Raw genomic sequence first — 22732 nt, forward strand, 5'->3', positions numbered from 1 at the left:
TGTTGGAAGGTCGTTGAGGTATGGTTGAACGATGTTTTTGATGTCATGGAAGGCATAATTCATTGTCCTCTGAAACGTCGCCCCTGCGTTCTTCAAACCAAAGGGTAATTTTCGATATGCGAATGTGCCCCACGGACAAATGAATGCAGTCTTTAACTGGTCTTGTGGGCGGATATTTATTTCATTATAGCCAGAGAATCCTTCCATGAATGAAAGGATTTCGCATCCAGCGCATTCATCAATTATCTGGTCAATGAAGGGTGTAGGGTAGTTGTCTTTTGGACAAGCTTGATTTACATCCCTATAATCGACGCACACTCTAATTGTTCCTTGTTTTTTCATAACGGGGACAATATTTGATACCCAATCTGTTAGAGGAACCGTTTAGACGAAACCAGCATGGAGAAGTTTTTCAACTTCTGCCTTAATGGAAGCGGCTTTCTTGGGGTTCACCTGCCTTAGCCGTTGTCATACTAGTTCGACATCTGGATACATCTTAATTTCATGTTCAACGATACTTGAGTCAATGCCTGGCATTTCACTATGTGACCAAGCAAATACATCTCTGAATTCGCGAAAAAGAGCGCTATATATTTCCAGTTTTGAAGGAGAACAACATTTTCCAACATAAATATTCTCTACAACATCTGTTTTGGTTGATATATTTATGCCGATAGTCTCTTCAATGTTGGACAAGTTTCGCTCGGAATCCACCATGTTTACAGTATTTGATAGGAAATCAAAGACTAAAGGATGATAAAGGTCATCTTGAGCATCTTCTCCACAATCCGGAAGAAGGGAACGATGGTGGGAATCATTCCATGGTGCCCCTTCAATTACCATTTATTGTACAATTCCTTCGTCGGTGACATGCACTCGTGACCAAGAATCTGAAGGGGTACCATATTCTTTAGACCTATCTATCCAAACGCTTGATGAGCGTTGATTTGGGTTTGTTTCCCATGCTAGGAACATTGATTGCTACAATATTTCCATTGGGCTTGGGGGAAAAACCATTGCATGATCCATGTCGATATCGTTTTCTGAGATCTTTTTAGAAGATATCATATTGCAGGTTCCTATCGATGCTACTTCCTCCAGGTTGATTGGAGGTGGAAGGGCAAAAGTTCCCATTAGTATAGGATCTTTTAGTAGGCCTACTCCAATATTTTGAAGTGATTGGGGGCTTCCATGGATCATGGGAATGCTTCCTGTAACTTGAGAACCATTGGGGAGGAAGTTTTGTTGATCAACGATTGTAATCCCTCCTTGAAAGGGAAATGCAATCTTCCTAAAATAGGTCGACACAACAGCCGCCATAGCATATATCCATGGTCTTCCTAGTAGGATGTTGTAATCAAGATTTCCATCGATGACTTCAACGTCTATTTCTACCGTTTTCCTTCCTAGTTCAACTTTCAAGTTACTTAGAATACCATATGGGGTATATGTCCTTCTGTTGAATTCTTTTAATGTCGTCGAAGATCGCGACAATGTTGGAGATCCTAAAGTTTTCCAGCAACTCATCGACATAATGCATGTAGATGCTCCCTCATCAATAATTGTTCGATGAACAGTTTTGTTGAGGGCTTTCACTTGAACAAGGAAAGCTAGTTGAGCTAGTAATTGAGGATCGTATCCTTTATGGTTGAAGGATACAAGATTGGAATCCTTTGGGCCTATCCCACCAATGGCTGATAATAAAGCCTGCCTTTGGGATGGGCAATTCTGTAGTACTTCAAGAGTCGACATAGCAGATGGCGATTGGGCCAAATCTTCCACTATATTATAATGCTGTGCTGCTCTAGCGCGGGGATTAAATGTCGACTTGTGTACTACTCCTTTTGGCGGTTTTATTGTCAATTCAGGAATGATGGGCGGTGCAACTTCTGTCGAGGTTGTTGTCGAACTACTAGGTTGATGTTTATCCTTTTTGTTCAACAGCTGTGGATTCCCATAATCTTTGTTCCTTGTCGATATCAAAGCATCATTTTGCTATTTTCAAACCGAAAACATTAGCATTTGAGACGGGGAAGCATTTCCACTTTCAACCAGATTTGTTCCTGGATTTGGAAACGGATCAGTTAACACTGCAGATGTTTTTGAATTCTTGAAGAATTTCTTAAGCTCAACTCTGCGTGGATAATGTGCGGTCCAATGATCCTCATCACATATAAAGCATGGATTTTTTGGTTTCCTATCTCCAGGAGGGTTTGAAGAAGATTTTTCAGGTGATGATTCCTCCTGTTTCTTCTTCTTCCCTTTGCCTTTCTTCTTGCTCCCTGGTTGTTTGGTTTCTTTGCCTTTATCTGTTGATACGGAATTTACTTCCGAAGCAATAAGTTCATCTTTTTGCATTCTGACTTGAAATCTTACGGGCCTTTTTGGATGTAGCCTTTGTCGATTTCGTGTCTGTTGTGCCAATCATGCCATCGCCGGCATGAGAGTCATTGTTCGATTTAGGAGGAGGAGGAATTGAGAATTCCGGTCTAGGGGCGTCAGGTATTTTATCGTAGAGCGTGCCACACTTAGTGTAAATCAAGTCCACATATTGTACACAAGTGATAACTTGCTCTTCTGTTACGACTCCCCCCTTTGCCACATCTTCCGTGATGGAAGGTAGTAATGACTTGATAAACCATTCAGCTAAGAGCTGATCGAGGACATACGTTTTTACCATTCTATGAAGACGTCACCACTCATGTATATGATCAAATATGTGAGTGGCCGTTGTCTGTTTGAAATTGGTAAGAAGTTCTGTTCCCGTTTCGTACCTTATTGGTAACTGAAAATGGGTTTAAAAGGTTGTGGCTAAGGTGCTGAAGTTGTCGAACGGAGCTCTAGGCAATTCGATGTACCATTTTTCCGCCGGACCCATTAACGTCCTCTGAAAGAGGCGAAGTCTTATCGTATCATCATTTAGGGTGTTTGATGAACACCATAGATGAAAGGTCATCACGTGATTTGATGGATCTTCACCCAGATTTCCATTAAATTTAGGAATATCTGATGGAAGTTTATGCAGAATCGCTGGCCACCAAGGGGCGTAAGCAATTGGATCGTTTGTTAACCTATTTAAATCAGGTAACTCTAAAGTTGCCACAAAGGGTAACTGCTGATTCAGGTTAGGTGAAGAATACCCAAGATAAGATGGGATTGCCTTAGCAGTTGGTCTTTGCATACCGACATAATGCGTTTGATGCTGGTAACTTTGGTAAGGTTGGTGGGCATGACCATTGTAAAATGGTTGATTTTGACCGTTTTGAATGTACGGCTATCCACTATTAGCAAAGATTTGTTGCTCAGAACCTTGGTATACTTGTTGGAATTGCGGTTGTTGGTATTGCACTAGCCATGGTTGTGAAGCCATGTGTTGTTGCCCGATACTAATAGTTTGACCAAGATGAGGGGTAATTGTACCCATCTGAACCTGTGTCATTCCACCAGTCAAGGTCAAGGGGCTATTGCATTACAACCTGAGAAACCTGAGGTTGGCATAGAATAGGCAGCGCTTGAATTTGCAACATCGTCACAATAGCTGGCGTAGTTGGGATATTTGACATAGGTAAGCATTGTTGCATGGAGTATACAACTCTTGGTTGTTGAGGTAGTATAGGTACCCAACCGCTTGAGGTAATTCCAGTATAACCCGAATGTTGTTGTGAACTCCCGTATGGATATCCTCCCGGAGGGGATAATGAAAGGGTATACTGCCCCCCATACGGTGGTAATCCAGAACCCAAGGGAATTGTTTTCCCTTGGGGGCCGGACTGCCCAAATTGACCTCCAAATGGATTAATTTGTTGAGACTCAACATAAGAGTTTCCAGATATTATTCCAGATGAACAAACAGGAACATACCATACTGTCGAAATGGCCCCTTAGTGGGCTCCTTCTAGCGGTTGAGAGCTAGTCGGGACAGATGGTATACCGACGAACATTGTCGGAGTGATAGCAGGGAGTTCTTCCATCGCTGTGTTAGACGACATAGTCCTAGATGTTGACGGTTGTTCAGACATTTGTAGTCTATCCAAAAGATTACCTAGCGATTCTACAGGAGCTTCCGCTGGTGGTAGACTAACTTCTAATGAAGAAGGATATAGAGTGATCCCGACTCCAAATTGCGATGGAGTACTCGTTGGAGGATCTTCCACAATTTCTTCTATGGCAATCAGACCAGGTGGAAGGGGAAGACCTTCAGGTCCGTAGAATATTTTTGGTGCCGAAGAAGGTATGGAATTGACAGTGACAGATGTTTGAAGAGCAAGACTCTCCGAACCGGTTGAAAATGGAACTGGTTCGGTAACACAAGTGTTTACTCTCAGACTAGGATCAGTACCACTGTCCTTTTGTGGCTGCTGAACTTCTTCTATAGAGGCAGGGATTCCAGAAATGTTTGGAGTAACCGGAGTCTCTGATGTTGTTGGAACACTTGTTCTAACTTTAACAGGAGATTTGGAACCGGTTAAACGAGTTCGCTTTGTCCATATTGGCTTCGATTCCGGAGACAAAGACGGTTGACTCGTAAGCCTCCGCGAACAACGGGGTTTCAAATGACTTTCTTCCACGATTGCGGATTACTTGATCAACTAAAATAAAGGGGAAGTATGTTTCCGAATTAAATGAATTTTAGATGCTTTGACACAACTTGTTTTTTCAATTTTTAAGAGTCGAGAAAAAACAAAAGATGACTCTAGTCTCCTTCGATTTTTAATGAGCCTGAAGTGACAAGTGCTTAGATGGACCTTTTCTGTTAAGGAGTCTAAAAAGGAACGAAAGGGACTGCTCTGGAAATCTAGGTAGAGGGATTACCAAACCAATTGCAAAACTGCAGAATACTTTTTACCGTACGACAGTCAATCTTCCCGAATGTTGTGTTCAGTGCATTGCGATCGATAGGGCGGTAGACACGGCTTCCTATGGATAAAGGATTAAGCCTATTGGGGTCTCCCAAAATATACTCGATGGTACGTGGGAGCACAAGTTCGTACTGGCACTTATCCTCTCAAAGTGGAGGAATCACCCAACCATTAGTGAGAACAACAGTTACCAGGCTTTACACCGGAATACGTCTCTAGCCTAGACTTCTAAATGTTGTGTGTTAAGTTCCAAAGCGTTGTTATATTCATTGAATTTATTTTAAGTTAGATTCATTGAATTTATTTTAAGTTGATCTTGTTTATGAAGTTTGCCTTTCGGGTTCACCACGAGATGTAGATGTAATTCCTAAAATGCAATCTAAGATGATAAACAAACTTTTTATCTCCTTTATGCAATGAAAATCCTAGCTACTAGGGAAAAGAAAGACAGAATCTTTTCACAAAGAGCAAAGAGCACACTCTAAATGCACTTTCCTAAATCAAGCCAATCGGACTGTCTATATGCAAATGCACATGCATGTATTTGTTTTCAACTTTCTTAGTATATGAATGCTAAAAAGAAAGTTGATGCACAAATCTGAATTTCTTTTCAAGAGACAAATATCAACAAGCTTCTTTTCGAAATCAAAAAATGGAGACGATTACAACACCTTACGATTTTGAAATGAATACTTGTTCTTGACACTAGAAAATTACAAATTCAGACCAAAAGCAATAGTAACAGGATAATCGACCATCAACAACAATTAAACTTTTTCCTACGATTGAAATCGACACTTGCAACAGTTTCAAATCAAAGGGCGACAGTACGATTACGCTACTTTTGCAAAGGAGAACTGTAAATGACTCAACAAACACACAAAAACATCTATAGTTCTTTTGTACAAAGGAGGCGGAATAACAGTAAGGAAAAGGGGTTTCAAATAGACATATACTGATCACAGGCAGCAAAATTCAAGAATAGAACTGGAAAGAATGAACCACAGAAGCCACAACTGCACAGAGCTAGTCTGATCAACGCACCTGTAACATGGATAATCTGAAATGCAGCGCAGTTTGTCCACTGAGGAAGTGCGCTGAAATTCAGAATCTCTTAACAGTACCTGCACTGGGCCAGAAACGAGACTCTGTTCGGATTCTGGGTCACAGTTTGCAGTTCAGTTCTTGGTTTTTGGCTGAGTAAAAAGCATTCAGTAATGCAACAATCAGGGGTAGATCTAAGGAGGATCTAAGAGCTACCACAAGGGCAATCAGATAGTTTGTGAATCAGTTGTTTAAATCATAAACAGATCCAGTAGATGGATTGAAGTAGCAGTTGTCTACTTTGCATTTGTTATGGCAAATGCAGTTCGAATGCTACTTGTAAGTTTATGAAACAAACAACAAAGAATGATAAACAAACAAACTAGTTAGCACCCCAGCGGAGTCGCCATTTTGTTACAGGGAAAAGTGTCTATTTAGAACTGCTCTATCCCACTAAGGTGTGACAGCTGCCTTAGAAACAAACAGAGAAAAGCTACTTTTGTTTTTCCTTTATGAATGATAGATAGAGAGGAACAGAAAGACTAACCTCTATCTTGCGCCAATCTCCTGATTTGATCCCTCTCTTCTTTGATAGTCCTCAGCTACCTGCTCCCTTGCACGCCCAGCTTCACAACGTACCTGTAAGATCACAGAATCATAACACTATACAAAGCATGGATCTATAATCATAAACAATCTAGGGTCGAATGTAAATTGACCATACAAATGTAACAAGCATCAATGACACAAAAGCATGGAGGAAAACTCAAATAGCTTTTATTGATAAACAAGAAAAGAGCCAACAAGAGTTACAACTGGTTCTTCTGACCCAGCATCAACCTCCCAGCAAAGAAGCCCCTCTTCACCTCAAACAAGTCTTAGATCACCCAACAATATGATGTTTGTCTCAGGAAACCAACAATAATTCCTTACAAAATGCAAAATTCCAACCTTTGGATCTCTGGGATGAGGGATCCATATATAGATATCTGTAAGGGGGATGAGTCAGCTTGTGATTTGATTAGTGTCTTCTCTCTGATAGTTCTTGCTTCCACTTGGAGACTGATGGCCTCTTACTCATCCTTGGTCGAATTCAGTGAGGCAAGTGTCACAGGAGAAGATTCTGGAAGCTTCCATTTCCTGTCCACCTCGCAGAATGACACTGCCATTTGTCATTTCTCGCCCATCGCACCCCACAGAAGGGACTTTTGAAATGCAACGCACCCTCACAGTGTATTTGGGTGAGATGCAACGCACGTAGCCAGTGGAGCAGCTGCAATGATCTTATTTTGACCAATTCTGCGCAGTTTCTCATGGAGAACTTCTGGGAGAAGCTGTAATCTGTTGACCTTGTTCCTTTAGGGGTTAGAACAACACTTTTAGGGACTTAGGAGCCCTTGGTTTACAGACATTTCATGCTTGGGGTTGTAGGGCCCAAAAATGTCTATAACAGTGGCCTCCCGTATTTAGAATTAATATTTTTGTTAGGATTTGGCTACCTTTGTGGAAAGGGATTTTCATTCTCGAATTCTAGTTTTACTAGTTTTTTATACAAATTCCTTATTAGCTTGTTCATCTCCTCTAACTTTTGTTCTAGATTTTCCTTAACATGGGCTGAAGAGATGGATTCTTCCTTTCCTCTCCTCCTATCAGCATATTTAACTTTCCCTTTCCACTTTCCAGTAGAGGTGAAATTTTCTTCAACTTCTAGGGCATCTATTTGATTTGGTTTAGAGTACAAGACTTTCTCTCTATGAGGGTAAACTCAAACTCTGGTTCAAAGACTCCAACAAAAACCACTTTTGCAGCACCCTGTGAAGGTTTAATTTCTAAAAGAAGTATGTTATACAATTTATTGAACCTCTTTATAAATTATGAAACATTTTCATTAAGATATTTCTTCATTGCATTAAATTCTATAAGGATATAGCCGTAGTCCCTTTTCTCACCCAATTTCTACCTAAAACCATTCTTCATCTCCTTAGAGGAATTAATTGAAGCATTTGATAGAGTCTTGAACCATTTCCTAGCCTCTCCATCCAATGAATAAATAAAGAGTCTCAGTACTACATCCAGATGTTCTACATTCAGATTCTCAACAAATGGACCAAAAGTCTCTAGATATGATTTTGGGATAAAATATCATCATCTCCAGTGAACCTTGGCAGGTTTTTAAGGTAATCTTGTGGAATCCCATTCAAAATCTGTGGAAAGTTAAGTGGAGCATATTTATTAAGTAGAAAACCAAGGCCAACCATGCTTTTCTATGGAGGTGATAGAAGATTTACCACATGGCTTGGTTGAGGTGTTGTATGGATTATGGTTGTATGGAATTGAGATGGAGTGCTAGAAATGCTCTGAGTGGGACTATTTATGACGATATATTTGACTTATGCAGGTTATCAGAAGGTAGGGAATATGAGAGGAACAAAACTAAAAAAAGATTCTTCATATTTAAATTTAGAGGGAAACAAGCCAAAAATTTGGCACTGTTCTTATGAATATCCCAAGGCTTTGAAATAGGACTCAAAGAATTTTATCTTAGGTTTCTGGGAGCTAGAATTTCATAGTTCAGGAAAAAAGATTGAAGGATATGGATTAAAAGGGATCTCCTATTTTCAAACCCTTTTGGATATGATTTTTTCAGGGTCGAATAGAAGGGAAGTTTCCTGCTGATAAGTGTTAGAATGAGTATCAGGCCTTTTGAAAGTGAGGTGATGAAACAAAAAAAGTTAACAATGGATTTTCCAAGGTGATATATCTTCAACCCACACCCCCATATTCTCACATAACCAAGGGGCATACAAATTTCGTACCTAAGGAAAATATTCTGATCTATTCCCTAAAACTGATGCCCAAAGATGTTGTATCTCCTAGAGACAACCCCTGAATTGAGGAGAGGTCAGTGCTTAGGAAATATTAGTCTCTATTGAAGATAATTCATTGTTCCTCAAGAGATTAATGTTAAATTATTTTTCATCTGGTATAATTACCTTTCACAGAGGTAGATTCAAACATGTATGTAAACAATGTAGATCATCCCAAGAATAAATATCAAAGTATGGTGGGCTACACACAGTAAATTTATCTCAATTTATCGTTGCAATAAAGATGGGAAGGAGAAAAATAAGGAATCCTAAATAGTAAATCCTAGTAGAATCATGAAAAGATAAATAAATGAAGTGCAAAAATTATGGAGTGCATTTTAAGGTTTCCAACTCAATCTTTCATAGGTACTATCTACTACAATATAACATAGAAGATATGCAATCTCAGAGGTACTTCCTACTATATTATAACATTAGCAAATCCATGGGTTATGAGTGAATCCAACAACTACATCTTACACAATTCTGATGAAGAAAAACATACATGTAGTGACATACAGAGGAAGAACACATACTACACATTCCTATGCTTGGAACCACCAAATATTCTTCATTAATATTGAAAAATGGAGTCCATATGATAGGATCAAAGTATTGAAATGTTGTAGAACAATTACCACCTCAGGAACAATCAATTGAACAAAAACTTGTAACCTCTCTCTGAAAATAGAATTCAGAATCACTTAAAAAGGTAGAATTCAGAACCCCTGAAAATAGAATTTTAGAACCTTTGTAATGAGTTTCCTCTTGCCTTTTATAGGGAGAGAGGGTCAAAAAATAGTTATAAAATATCTAAAAATTGTCCAGTTTTCCGAACTACCAGTTGTCTAAGTAAGCAAATGACCTAGTTGTCCTAATAATTGCATAAAAAAATTGATTATTTTCTTCAAAATAAAAAGTTAACAAAACCTGGAAAATGTCAGTTGTCATGATTAACACACAAAAACATCTCCATTGTCGATTCCTCTAATTTCCTTCGATAATGCCACGTCTCTACCATGGTATTCCTTCATGGTTACCATCTAGTTTGCATGTTTCTATCTCCCTTTAACAACTTGAATCTTCCCTTTATGGAGCTAGATATGGCTAAGAGTTGTGGTGTTGGAGCTGCTTTGTAGCTTATATGCCGACCCATCCATCCTCTATAGTCTCTTATCATTACCATAGTGCAACTTCAGAGCCAAAATGCATCGTAACTTTATTTAAAATGACGTTACGAAAACACAAAGTTCTGATGCCTTTAGCACTTTTGTGCTTAGCTCCTTTTTTAACATACACCAAAGAACCACCTCCTGAGACCACTGATAGAGCTCATAGGGGCTACAGTGTTAGAGCCTTCACCCACCATAAATCTATTTAAAAAAAAGTTACAAAATCAAAAAGTTTCGATGCCCCTAGCTCCTTTTTGCTTAGCCCCCTGATCGTTTCTCCTCTATAGAAGTGAGTTTCATGACTCTAAGCTTAGCGTTGAGGTGCTAAGACCTTTGACATCATGCTTTGGGCCTATATCTTAGTGTATTTTCCTTCCACCGTTAGTTCCTTTAAGTCTCCCACAACCATGAGCCATCAATGCATCAGAGTTATTATTATCGGAAGTTCTTCAAATTTGAAATTATAACAAAGTTACCATGTCTCCCTCTCTTGATGAGCTGCATAACACTTGGGTGTTGAACACTAGTTTGAGCCCTTGGTTCTTTGGGTCATTGTGACAAAACACCACTTAATATCTGATCCCCTTCCTCAGATCGACACTTTTTATGAAATAATTTGACAAGGGTTATGAAAAATGCATCCTCCGAAAAATCAACCTTCGAAATGACATCGCACCTCGTTAGAGGTGACATGTGTCACCTATATTTTCCCCATTAGGCCCTTAGAAATGCCGAAATTTACTACCACATGACCACCACATGACCACATCATGTTGATGTCGCTTGCGTCATCATCTTCTCAAAGCCAATTATCTGGTTCCATGTGTCTTCTCAGAGGAGAGAGAAAGGGACCTTTGGGTCCTTGGTATTGCAAAAATTTCCTTTGTATTTCTATTCTCTTCGCTCTTCAGCGCTTATAAAAAAATTCCATTTTTAAAGAGTTATCAGGTTCTGATCCTCGAAGTTTCAAAATGATTGACCCTCCAAAATTCAGATTTTGATCTACCTTCCTTCTGTTTTTCTACTCCGACATTCAATTTCTGATCTTCCTTTTAAATAGACCACCAACATCGCTTATGCTTCCACCTCTGATATCTGAAGTCCCGATATGTTGTTTGTCGATACTTTCAATATCGTGTTCTGATATGATCGACTCCCAAATTTTGGCCCTACGACTTGATTTTGGCTCCCAATTAAATATCATCCCTCCTTTTCATTTCCCTTTAGCATATTTAGATTTCACCTATCCTTCTCTATACCAAGCATAAAATAGGACCATTTGACACAAATACATAGTATTATAGGTGACAAAAAAGTGCCTCCCAAGACAACGAGGTCTTTAAAATTACTGCAGTTATGCCATAAGATAGAGGATGTCTTTTATTAAAAATAATATAAATTTAAAAGAAATTCACGTGTTTAGTTTAAAATAAATATTTCCAAAATTTTAGTTTAATTATTAACAATTAGCATAATCATATAATTTACATGGATAATAAATATGTATAGACATAAAATCGATCACCTCATGATACCTCTCCCAATACTAATATATTAAAAAAAAAAAAAAATTTAACTGAATTTATCTTTAATTTAAATTATGGCTCTACAGAACTTTTGGACTACCACTAAACACTAAATGTTGGATAGCTAGTGTTTTTTCTATGATTATTTCTATGGTGAATTCCAATTAAGGGAGCATATATTCTTCCTATAGTCATTTTGTTTCCACTTATTTATCTCAGGAAAACTTTCCACCACAATCCCTACTAAGTTGGGTGAAAAACCCTATGGAATATCAACCAAAAACCTAGCATCCTCCTCCCTCATCAATAAAGAACTGACAGAGTAGCTAGCTACCAGAGGCAGAATAAGATAAAAAACCAGAGATCACTATAGTCACATCATGGATTATCTACAATATGTGTAGGACCATTATTTAATCACGAAATTTCTCAATATTTAGCCTTCAAAAAAATCCCTCTATCATTGGATCCTTCACAAATGGAATCCTAAGGGGCAGATAAAATTTGGTTTGGGCGCAATGGGTCATTTTACTATCACATTTTATTATATTGAGGACCAAACAAGAGTTTTTGAGAATGGTTTGTGTTTTTTCAATTCAATGTGGGCATATATTTGTTTCTATATGGAACATTTTGTGCCATATAAGGAGGACTTCACTGCCACCCACATATAGATTAGAATGTACTCATAACCATGGGATATTTTGGATGAGGAAATAATCACAGACATCAACAATGTGCTTGGTCACCATTTCAAATCCCCAAAGGATACCAAGAAAGCTACACATATCTACTACACTTGCATTTGTATTTATATGAACATTTCAGAGATTCTTTTAGATTTGATTGACATATATTATCAAGATGAGCTACAAAAGAAAACACTTAATTATGAGCATATCCTGGTTAGGTGATGAGGATGCCATGAATAAGGCCATATTTACTACCATTTCCATTTTCTTGCTACAAATTCTAACTTTGATGCTCTCCCTATTCCTAATGAGGAAAGTCTTACCAAAGTTGGTGGTAAACATTCTAACCCTAAATCCCCTACCTCGCAACATTCTTCCCCTCAAGATCACCCCACCTCTAACAACCCCTTTAACCATGTCTCTCTTTTGGATGATTTTGTACCTTCTCTACCCTTGCAACCTCCAGAAATTGAGATATGTGAACAAATATAAGCCCCACCCTCCTATGTTGAGCGACCTGCCTCCTCTGTAATTCCCACATCCCCCCATTTATTCAATCCACACCCCATTCTCCTCTACTTGAAGACCCCAACATTACCCTTGAACTAATTCACGAGATGCATATTAACTCCCTCGATCTGTCGAACCTAGAAATATGATGGAAAGGTAGAGACCCCTCTCCCCTTCCTAAGCACCGAGTCAAACTAGTTGACGGGGCATACTTCAAATTAGGCCAAGATGGTTCAAAATTTTCCTCTGTAAAATCCAATACTACATTTTTTGTGGTCCCATCCTAGCCTCTAAAGGACTCATCAAAATCACATAAAGAGGAAATATAGAAGGCTAGAAAAAAATATCATCTCTTCAATGAATGGGGGCATGCTGGTGAATTTATGATGTGTAACGTACCTCAATTTCACACAAACAATATGTTTACACATTGTTAATTTACACCTATAATGAGAATCCTTACCATTAATGATACAAACCCTCACAGTATTATTTTGTTCACATAGACAAACTTACTCTAAATGCTTGCTTGGTGAGTAATATAATCATATCTTCACATGTGTACAATGGGACTTTAACGATGTTTCCTCAACACCATTAATATTCCTCCCATGTATAATTTTGGTATAGGCTAATCCCTTACCTTATATTTAGCTCTCTCTCTCTCTCTTTATTATATATTACCCAAAGCTCTTAAGCTCCTCCATGTTTATTTATGTAACTTATTTTATGTGCATACAACCACTTTTTATATCCAACACCCTCATACATCCTGGTCCCTTAAAGTTTGGTGTGAGGTAAAACCCACGTTTGAGCCTACAATTTTAATTTTGTTCACACATTTAATTAAATAGTCATATATATATATATATATATATATATATATATATATATATATATATATATATATATATATATATATATATATATATATAATGCGTATGGAAATCTAGCCCTCTCCTCACATAAATATTGCACTATGTCATATAATGTCCTTGATGTGCACATTATCAGGTAATGCCCTTGGTTTAAATATCACACTTGGTTACAATAACACACCACTCCACTATCTTTAATATTTTATATGTTAAATGTTAAACCTTAATCTCAGCACCTGATTTGAGTGACTATATTCATAGTGCCATGTGATTCCACCCCCTCGAACTTGTATCATATGTGTAGATGGATGATAACACATGGCTGCCACATGGTTGATTGTGGGTTTGTGATCCTTGAAAGCTTGGATCACTGCTGGAAATACAACGATAAGTAAAGTTTAGGATTTCATTTGGGAAAAAATGTTCTACCCCCAACTCTTCCTCATTTAATCTATGCTTATGTGGCTTCTATGGCCTTTGTGGTGAGGAGGAAACCTTTGGCCTCAAGCCTGATTCCTCTCATGCTAGTGATGAATTCTCGTCATGCGGCTATTAAATCACTCTAGGAAACTATGGTATTTATTTAGGTCTATGATTAAGGATTTCAACCAAGGCTATCAACATTTCAGGCCAAGTAGCTAACCTACTATCAAACCTATTTTCTGTTTTTTATTTTTATATTTTAAATGCATAGTTTCCTAATAACAAACTTAGTGGTCTATGTTAGGACCGGTATAACCTATTTCCCTAACTAGTCTCACAACTGTTGACACTATTTGGGTGTGAATGTTGAGGTTTTTTTTCCTTGTCCACCAAGGGTTATTTGATAATTTGTTCAAGTGATAAGCTTCTCTTCTAGGTCTAAGTGTTTACTAAAACCATAATTTAAAACCTAGGTCATCTATATCTCCCTATTATTACTACAATCCTTTTTAATTTCCCTTATCATTTAGGAGTTTTCTTGTGTTTTTCTATTCCTCTTAGCCCTGGAGATGTTTAGTAAACTTTGTTTTAATTTTTTTGTCATAATTATTTACCCTATGCTTGGGTTATACATGATTTAAAACGAGCATAACCCTTTCATAGCTAGTTCCATGGCATGTTATTTGTAGATTGGTAAGAAATAATATGGTTATTTGCACCATAGGTTTTACTATTATAGTTTCTCCCTTTCATCCTGAACACTAATTAATGAGTTATTTCATGTATAGGTGTCGTGGTTTTGTCTTATGGACCCCTTCTTCTCATGTAATTTTAGTTTCCTTTCTTCAGTTTCGGGTTTGTAATATTTTAATTACTTTGATATTTTCCTTATATTTCCACTTGAAAATTTAACTGAGGGTTCGTATTTCTTTCCTTAGGTGCAATTCCTCGACCCCGTTTACCAAACTAGTATCAAATGTTAAACATTTAAGGAGTCTAGAAATCATGGGTTCCAAATACCATATTTCTCATCAAGAGACCTTTTATCATTGTTGCAAGTTGTGCCCTCTTAGTCTAGTTGTGGATAGCATACCTTCATATGGACAATTTGACTTGTTTTTAGGTTATGTGATTAACCAGGCACCCATTTCTTAAGTTGGGGGGTTGAACCCCGCAGTTGGACTAGTTACATGTAATTTGTTAAGGTTTTGAATGTGGTGGCTACAAATCAAAAAAGTTTACATGCTGAGTAGAGTTGCTACCAACAAACATTATTCCCATTGTATTTAAATTTCGAATATCTTAGTAGTTACCTAATACCTCCTTATTAGGGTCTAGGTCTCTAATACATATGTAATTGTTGTATAATTTTTATCCAAGGAGGATCTTTGCTTGTGGCATAAATTTATGGCTACTTTGGAGGTTGATTTATCACTTATGTATCAGAACTCTTAGATGTTAATCTCTCGCTTATGTATAAAAATTAGAACATTGGATGTTACTATTTCATGTATACAATTATCATAACTCTGAATGTTAATTTTTCATTTACCTATGTAACCATATGCTAATGTCTCATTTATCTACTTTATAGTGTACCCTATCGTTGGGTTCATTTTTGTTGCAGTTTATCTTTAGACTGTTTAAGTCCTCTTGTAGTATTGCATTGAGTAATTATTCTTGTCATTATATTCATTGTTATTTATCTAACACCTTTCTTAACAAGATAGTTGTTATCTATATATATATATATATATATATATATATATATATATATATATATATATATATATCAATTGGATAGAGTCACAAAAATAAATAGGATCTCATTCATATTTATAAGATTACATCTTAGTATTCTATGTATATGTTTAAGGTTGTTAGAGTATATATTAAGTCCATCACACTTGTGATTACTTCCTATGTCATATAGTTGGTCATGTGGATTATCTATTTTATGTGTATTAATCATATGGTTGCTACCAACTCACATTCCTTCCTTAAATACTTATCCACCGTTTATCACTATGGGTTCATACAAAACGATGACATCAATTATTTTGAAATTTATACAAAACCCACACATGAATTCCCTAGCACTGACAATCATATCATAATGATTGTTAACAATACACGAAGAATAGTATTAAACCATTTAATTTGGTAAACCAGTCCATGAGTGACTAGTAGTGGAGTCTCAATCACATGCCTCCTAATTTAGGTAGTTATATAGATGATCCCCTCGGGGGTTTTACTACCAATAATATAGGTTAGCTAAGGTCTATTTTATTTTTCCATGTTTCCTTTCACTGCATTACCTTCCTACTTAACTGATGAGGAAATTAGAAATATATATGCATTTTTAAAAGGTTCAACATGCATGATTAATTACAAACTCATGTTTCCAAGAATGTGAGTATCTATAACCTTTATCTTCTATACAATTTCTTTCAACAATTCAAAAACCTCTAAATAACTAGTACTAACACTTAGTTTTTTCAATCTTAATGAAATTAGGGGCTTAGGGAAAATAGCCATACCCAATAATTAGAACAATATTCGAATCCATACATAATCAATATTACTCTAAAAAACTGTAAGAACTTATCCAAGGAGTAAGAATCCATTTTGGAATGATATAGGGAATGGCATGGCCCTCCAAACCAATGATTTGCACACCACGCAACTCCCCATGAGCATCATTTACTTGATTCCCTCTTGGTTTCTGCACAACCAAATTTGTTTCAAACTATTTCCACTCAATGGTATTTATTAATTCTCTTCCCAACAATTTTTTAACAACATCTTAGTTTTAAGGTATGCTCACCTTTTTACCTAGGTTTTCTTCATTTTTTTAAAAGATGGGAAACACCTCTTTTTTTTCCTTCATAAGAATACATTTATCTCCCACTATGCATGCATAAATTCTTTCCCAACTTAGCATTTCTCTCCGGATAAACTTATCTTTCCACACAACATAATATTTATCTCCAATTATCTTGTTTCCCTTGGGAAATCTTTCTCATGGGAAGTTTGGGAGAATTTGGGAAGGATAGTTTAGGAAGGTACACCATTTCGACTCAACCACTTAATACTTACTGGGAAAATAAGGAATCCCACATTACTCACACGTTTTTTCCCATATCATTTCCAAGGAAAATGAAACATTTGTAAATCAATGTAAAATTTATTCACGTAAGTCAATTTGACTTAGTCTTGAAACACTAGCCAACATTTCCACTTCAATATTTATAGGAAATATAAAACAATAAAGTATTCAAAAGAAATTTAACTAGGGGTATCACATCTTCCCCCTTGAAGAAAACATCATCATCGATGTTTCCTCAATTTTAATCCCTTATACAAAGTGAAAGAAATGCTTGTTGCATTTTATCTTCCATCCTCTAGATGGATTCTTCTATTTTGGAGTGCTTAAATTTCACTTTACTTTGAGAGGTGGCTCAATTTCAGACTAAAATTCATGGATGTCAATAATTCTCATTTATTTCTAACATGTTATCATCCATTCTAAATAGACAATGTTATTTTCATTCTTGCACCCAACAAGGGTCACCGACATGCACCCAACAAGTGTTAGGAAGATGTATCCAACAAGGGTCATCAACATGCACCCAACAAGGGTTAGTAACATCAATGTAAGCACATCAACAATGGTGGTTAACAACAATAGGTCCATTTTTATAATTACCCAATGTATATTCCAAATGGCATGGAACCCATTAAATGATTTCCTTGCATAATTTAAAACATGGAAATACTAATTCCATTTTATACCATTTACATAGTGGAAATAATATTTTTAATCATTAATTACTATCCTTACCACTTCTAATGAGTCATGACTAGCGACCTGTGACACCAAGCAACAATACCATTCTTTTATCTTGATATCACAATATCAAATATGCATCAATTATGCATGATTAAAGCTTAAGGTATTCAAGGATGATTAAGGTTTGGGAAAAAATCCTTTGTATACCATTTTCATGGTTGTTATATTGTTTTATATTCTACAAAAGTGGACCTATCTATGTCCATATTAGTCTTTCTGCCATCTTTTTCTACCCCCTTTATCGCCATTTATCTTTGGTATAGATTTTAATAATGGTATTTCACTTCTAATTGTTTTCTTGTGTAGATTACCTTCTAGATTTTTTTGTTTCTCACTCTTACAAACAACTAAGAGAAACTTCACAATGAAGAAAGGAAGCATAAAAACGAAGAAACCACAATAACAACATAAGAAGAGAAAAGAGTAGAATGATCATACCAAGGGCTATAGTAAAAATAAAAAGTTGTAACAATATTTTAATGCAAACATTCTCCTTACACCTCATCCACTATTTTTCCACAGTTCACTCCCTTCAGTCTTCACTTCTTCTTGATTTGCATGTTGTTGATGGAGATTACATGCATTTTTCTTTCATGAAACAACAATGGCGTATTTTCCCTTTGCGCTCCATGTGTATCAACTATATATATTTATTTTCTTTTAGAATACATAACTTTTATTTTATTATTTTAACTATTATTTTTCTAATTATGATTGTCTCAAATGGTTGGGAAGTATGATTTTTATCCTCCTGACCGAAGATAAATTCTCCCAAGTGAGATGAAAAGCATTGTTTTAATGATTTCAAGTTTTTCTGTTGAGTATCAAGATTTCCTTAATGATCAAAACATGTATATTTATTATATGTAATAAAAATATATTTTTCATGGAAGAAAAAACTATATATATATATATATATATATATATATATTGTTTTCATTCTCTTAGAAATACATAACTCTTATTTTATTATTTTAACTATTGTTTTTTTAATTATGATTGTCTCAAATGGTTGGGAAGTATGGTTGTTATCCTCCCCACCCAAGATAAATTCCCCCAAGTGACATGATGAGCATCGTTGTAATGATTTCAAGTTTTTTTGTTGATTCTAAGGATTTCCTTAATGGTCTTATACAAATATATTTTCGTGGAAGAAAAAACTATTATTTTATTATTTTTTATTGGAAAACCATTTTAGACCTCCAAATTCCCCCAATAACAATGAACATCTTGAATGAATTGTAATGGTGGGTGCATGAATGGTTAAGCTAGAGTGATGTGTGGTGAAGTGAATGGATGTGGTCAAGGTAGGTTATAATGTCAAATGTCATGCCTTGTATGGGCTCCCTATATTATATCTTCCCTCACATCTACAATGTGAGGCAACCTCCAAACATATGCATGGGATCAATGTCCACTAACAACCCAAGTAAGGTAAGTGGCTCATCAAATAAGTACCTTGGGCCAATATAGGTTAATAAGACCTTCCATAGAGTTAAACCATATTTTAGGATTGTACCAATCACAACTGCCATGAATTTATAATCACACTTAATGGATATGATAGAAAATTTCCATAATGGTTTGGGTCTACCCTAAACAATTCACTGAGTAATGAGGCACTCTCACTAGAGGGACGTGGAAAATGATTTATTAAGAGCTATATATTTTGGGGATTGCTTAATTCATATCCACCCAAGTCTCCATAGTAGTTACGTATCTTGTAAATGGAGCCTACTTAGAATATAACAATGATCATATCGCCCTCTAAGGGTAGCGCACTTCAGGGCAATTTCTCCATGTCGACATAGGGAAAATAAGGGAAAGAAGCCAATGTTGGATACAGTGGTGTGGATTGAAATAGAGATATGGGACTGGGGCACATATTGTATGTAGAGTAGGAGGTGGAATGCACATATAACTAATTTCTTTATTATTTTCCAATGGAGGGAAATGTGGCTATTTAGGAGGTTCATGTGGTTGTACAAAATTTATGGCAAGACATGGACTAAAAATGGCCCTTGAATGAGACCTAGGGTTGGTCGCATGATCTTGAAAATAGTCAGACTAGAGAAACAACATTTTTCAGATTCAAAAAAATGTACTATACCGCAAAGGCCTGGTAGTGTAGGTCATAGCCTTAAATATAACTAAAAATTGCTAAGTTGAAGGAGAAATTCTCAATTTTTTAGGCAAAGATTAAATTTTTCATAAAAGGAGTCTTTAAGCTCACCATATCAACCAATGTCCCGACAGCAAGTGGAGAGCATGAAAATAACAATGATAGATCATGTGGCTCCAAAGGATCATAGGACAACCCCATTCTAATCAGAAAATACCCTCTTTCACCCTCATATAGTGTAGCTAATTTTCCTGAATCATGAATTCCAAGTTCAATTAAAGAGGAGGTAGCCCTAGGTTCTCCCTTAGAACATGAAATTTCATTTGATAGTTTATATATATATATTTGTACTCTAGTGAATAAAAATAGGAGATAGGGAATTTTTTATCTAGCTTATTTTTTGTCTACACATTACCACCTTTCAATGGTCGTGATTGAGTCTTTTAAAGGGTTTCAATTGAGTTTTTTTCTCTATCAATATGGACTCATTGTAAATCATGGTTTCCCAAAGTGACAAAAAAAATTGAACATTAAAAGATGATTGATTTCTCTAATGATAAAACCCTTATACTCCACAATTATGTAAATTTTGTTATATTAGTGTGAAATAAAAAACTACATTTAGGTTTTTTGAAATTATGCTTATGTGATTAGAATTGATTTGAAGTTCACCTTTTGGATACATCACATTGATATTTTTCCTGTCACATTTTGAACCATCAAGTTTGTTCATATTCATGATATAGAGAAGAAGAATATCTAATCAATCCCAATGAATAAATAGGGGAGGAACCATAATATCTAACAAATAAGTCAAAAGTGAAAGAATATAATGATTTAAAGGAAATGTCATAAAATCAAATAGTTATAGTCATTTGGAGGAAAACAATAGTTATCCATAGGAGGGTTTCTAGCTCAACAGTGAAGGCTTAATAATGGAATGGAATGGGACAATGAGTGGTTATATAAAAGAAGCCATGTGTGGCAGGGTTCACATATTAGAGTTGTACACTAGGTTTATCACATGAACTGGATCAAGTGACTTCACATGTCATGATTGTGGGACACAATGAAAAATCACTGTGATTTCATGATGTAATTTGTTACTAAAAATTATGGTGCTCAGGGAAGGTCGCAGGTCACAGTTTTAGTGGCTAGTGAGGTTACCACTACAAATTTTGATTGTAAACCAAGGTTGAGACAAAAAACCTTATGGAACCATGTTTCTCTAAAAGCCACATAGCTCTAGCCATGTCTACATGTGACCATTATACATTTTCATCGGCAAAATTATTAAGACAAAGTGTAGCTGTGATGGAGCCACCTATGGCCTCTAGCATTCACCATATCACCATTCCATATTTCATCGATTTCTAACATATTTACCTTAGTGGCATTATCCAAAACATTTCTCCAATGATTTCCACAACTTTGGATATTTCTTCTTCCATTTCATCATTGGGAATGAACATTCCAATCATTTTATTTCCTAGACCAATTATGCAGGAGAGTTGAAAGATCGATTACCTTTTGAATTCCTTGTTTATGTACATAAACCAAAGCATCTACCAATGTCAAATTACCTTTAGTGTCCATGTTTTATAGCTCAATTATCTTCTCATTCTAAGTTTTAATTATGTCACTAGGCTATTTACTAGTGCTACTAATTATGTTTTTACATGCAATAATACTAAAATGCACTTCAAACCTTAGAGACTTAATTTGACCAATAGTTTTTGCTGCATATAAAGCTATAAGACAACCTCCCATGTAAAACTTAATGAGTTCAATATGACATCATGGTCTTGTCTTGATATTGTAACCTCCACTAATAAATGTCAATCATTTTACAACTACAACAAGCTTAGTCATCACATCTCTAGTTAGAGTCTGGTAGGAAAGGTGAATGAACTTCAGAGGGTTTTAAAATGTTGTAACGACCCCTAAATATGATCCTATTTTCCAATCTCCACATTTCTCTACATCCAATATCTTTGTAGTGAGTACATCACTATACATAGAGGAACTACTAGATGCATAATTTGTGAGTTCACTATGAGTAATTACATTTGCAGGTGCATTACCTAGTTAGAATAACACTAGAAAAAACTTATTGTATAAAATTAAACTTTTCTTCAAACTCGGGACCACTGCCAAGTCGGATAAAATCCAAACACTTAAGGAAAGGCTTATTTTCCTCTCACTCAAAACGAGTGTCCTCATAAATACCAAAAAGAACCCCTATTGACACAAGAATACCTATTCTCATTAAGATATGCTTCTCATGGTAATAAACCTCCTTTCTTGATTACAACTTTGTTCAAAATGCTCGGCATACAAAAGGAACACATAAGTGTCAAAACAATATATTTTCCACCTAACTAAAAAAGAATAGAGGAATGATGTTGCAATATCTTTGGAAAAGTGAATTATTATAAATTCCATAAAACTTAATGACAGGAACAGAGAAATTGTAGTATAAATGTTAGACTAGTTATTTAAAGATTTTGACCAGTTCAAGCAACGAGAATAGTCACTGGGAGGACCTTGAAAAAAACATAGGGGGCCAAAAATTTATATATACAGGCTAAATTTTTTGGTGGTGTCGTAGCAGATACAACAACTCCCTTAAACGAAAAATTAAATGAAGAAATTTCTCAAGAGATGGAATGCACAAGAATTTTTTAACATACGGGAGCATACAAAACAACTAAAATTCGAAATGACAACATTTCAACAATGCGTTATGGAATAAGGAAAAATAGAAGAACTCACTATAAAAGAAA

At 36.0% G+C, this 22732-nt stretch overlaps 1 pseudogene; it reads right to left on the bottom strand.

The window, feature by feature from the left end:
* Nucleotides 1-21115: 21115 nt before the first annotated feature.
* LOC149158690 (leucine aminopeptidase 2, chloroplastic pseudogene) lies at nt 21116-22215 on the bottom strand (annotated as a pseudogene).
* Between the last annotated feature and the right edge of the window lie 517 nt (nt 22216-22732).

The sequence above is a fragment of the Pinus tabuliformis genome, chromosome 5_2 (genome assembly GCF_031772625.1).
Source record: "Pinus tabuliformis cultivar Carrire ecotype Pingquan chromosome 5_2, CPIR1, whole genome shotgun sequence".
Lineage (NCBI taxonomy): Eukaryota > Viridiplantae > Streptophyta > Pinopsida > Pinales > Pinaceae > Pinus > Pinus tabuliformis.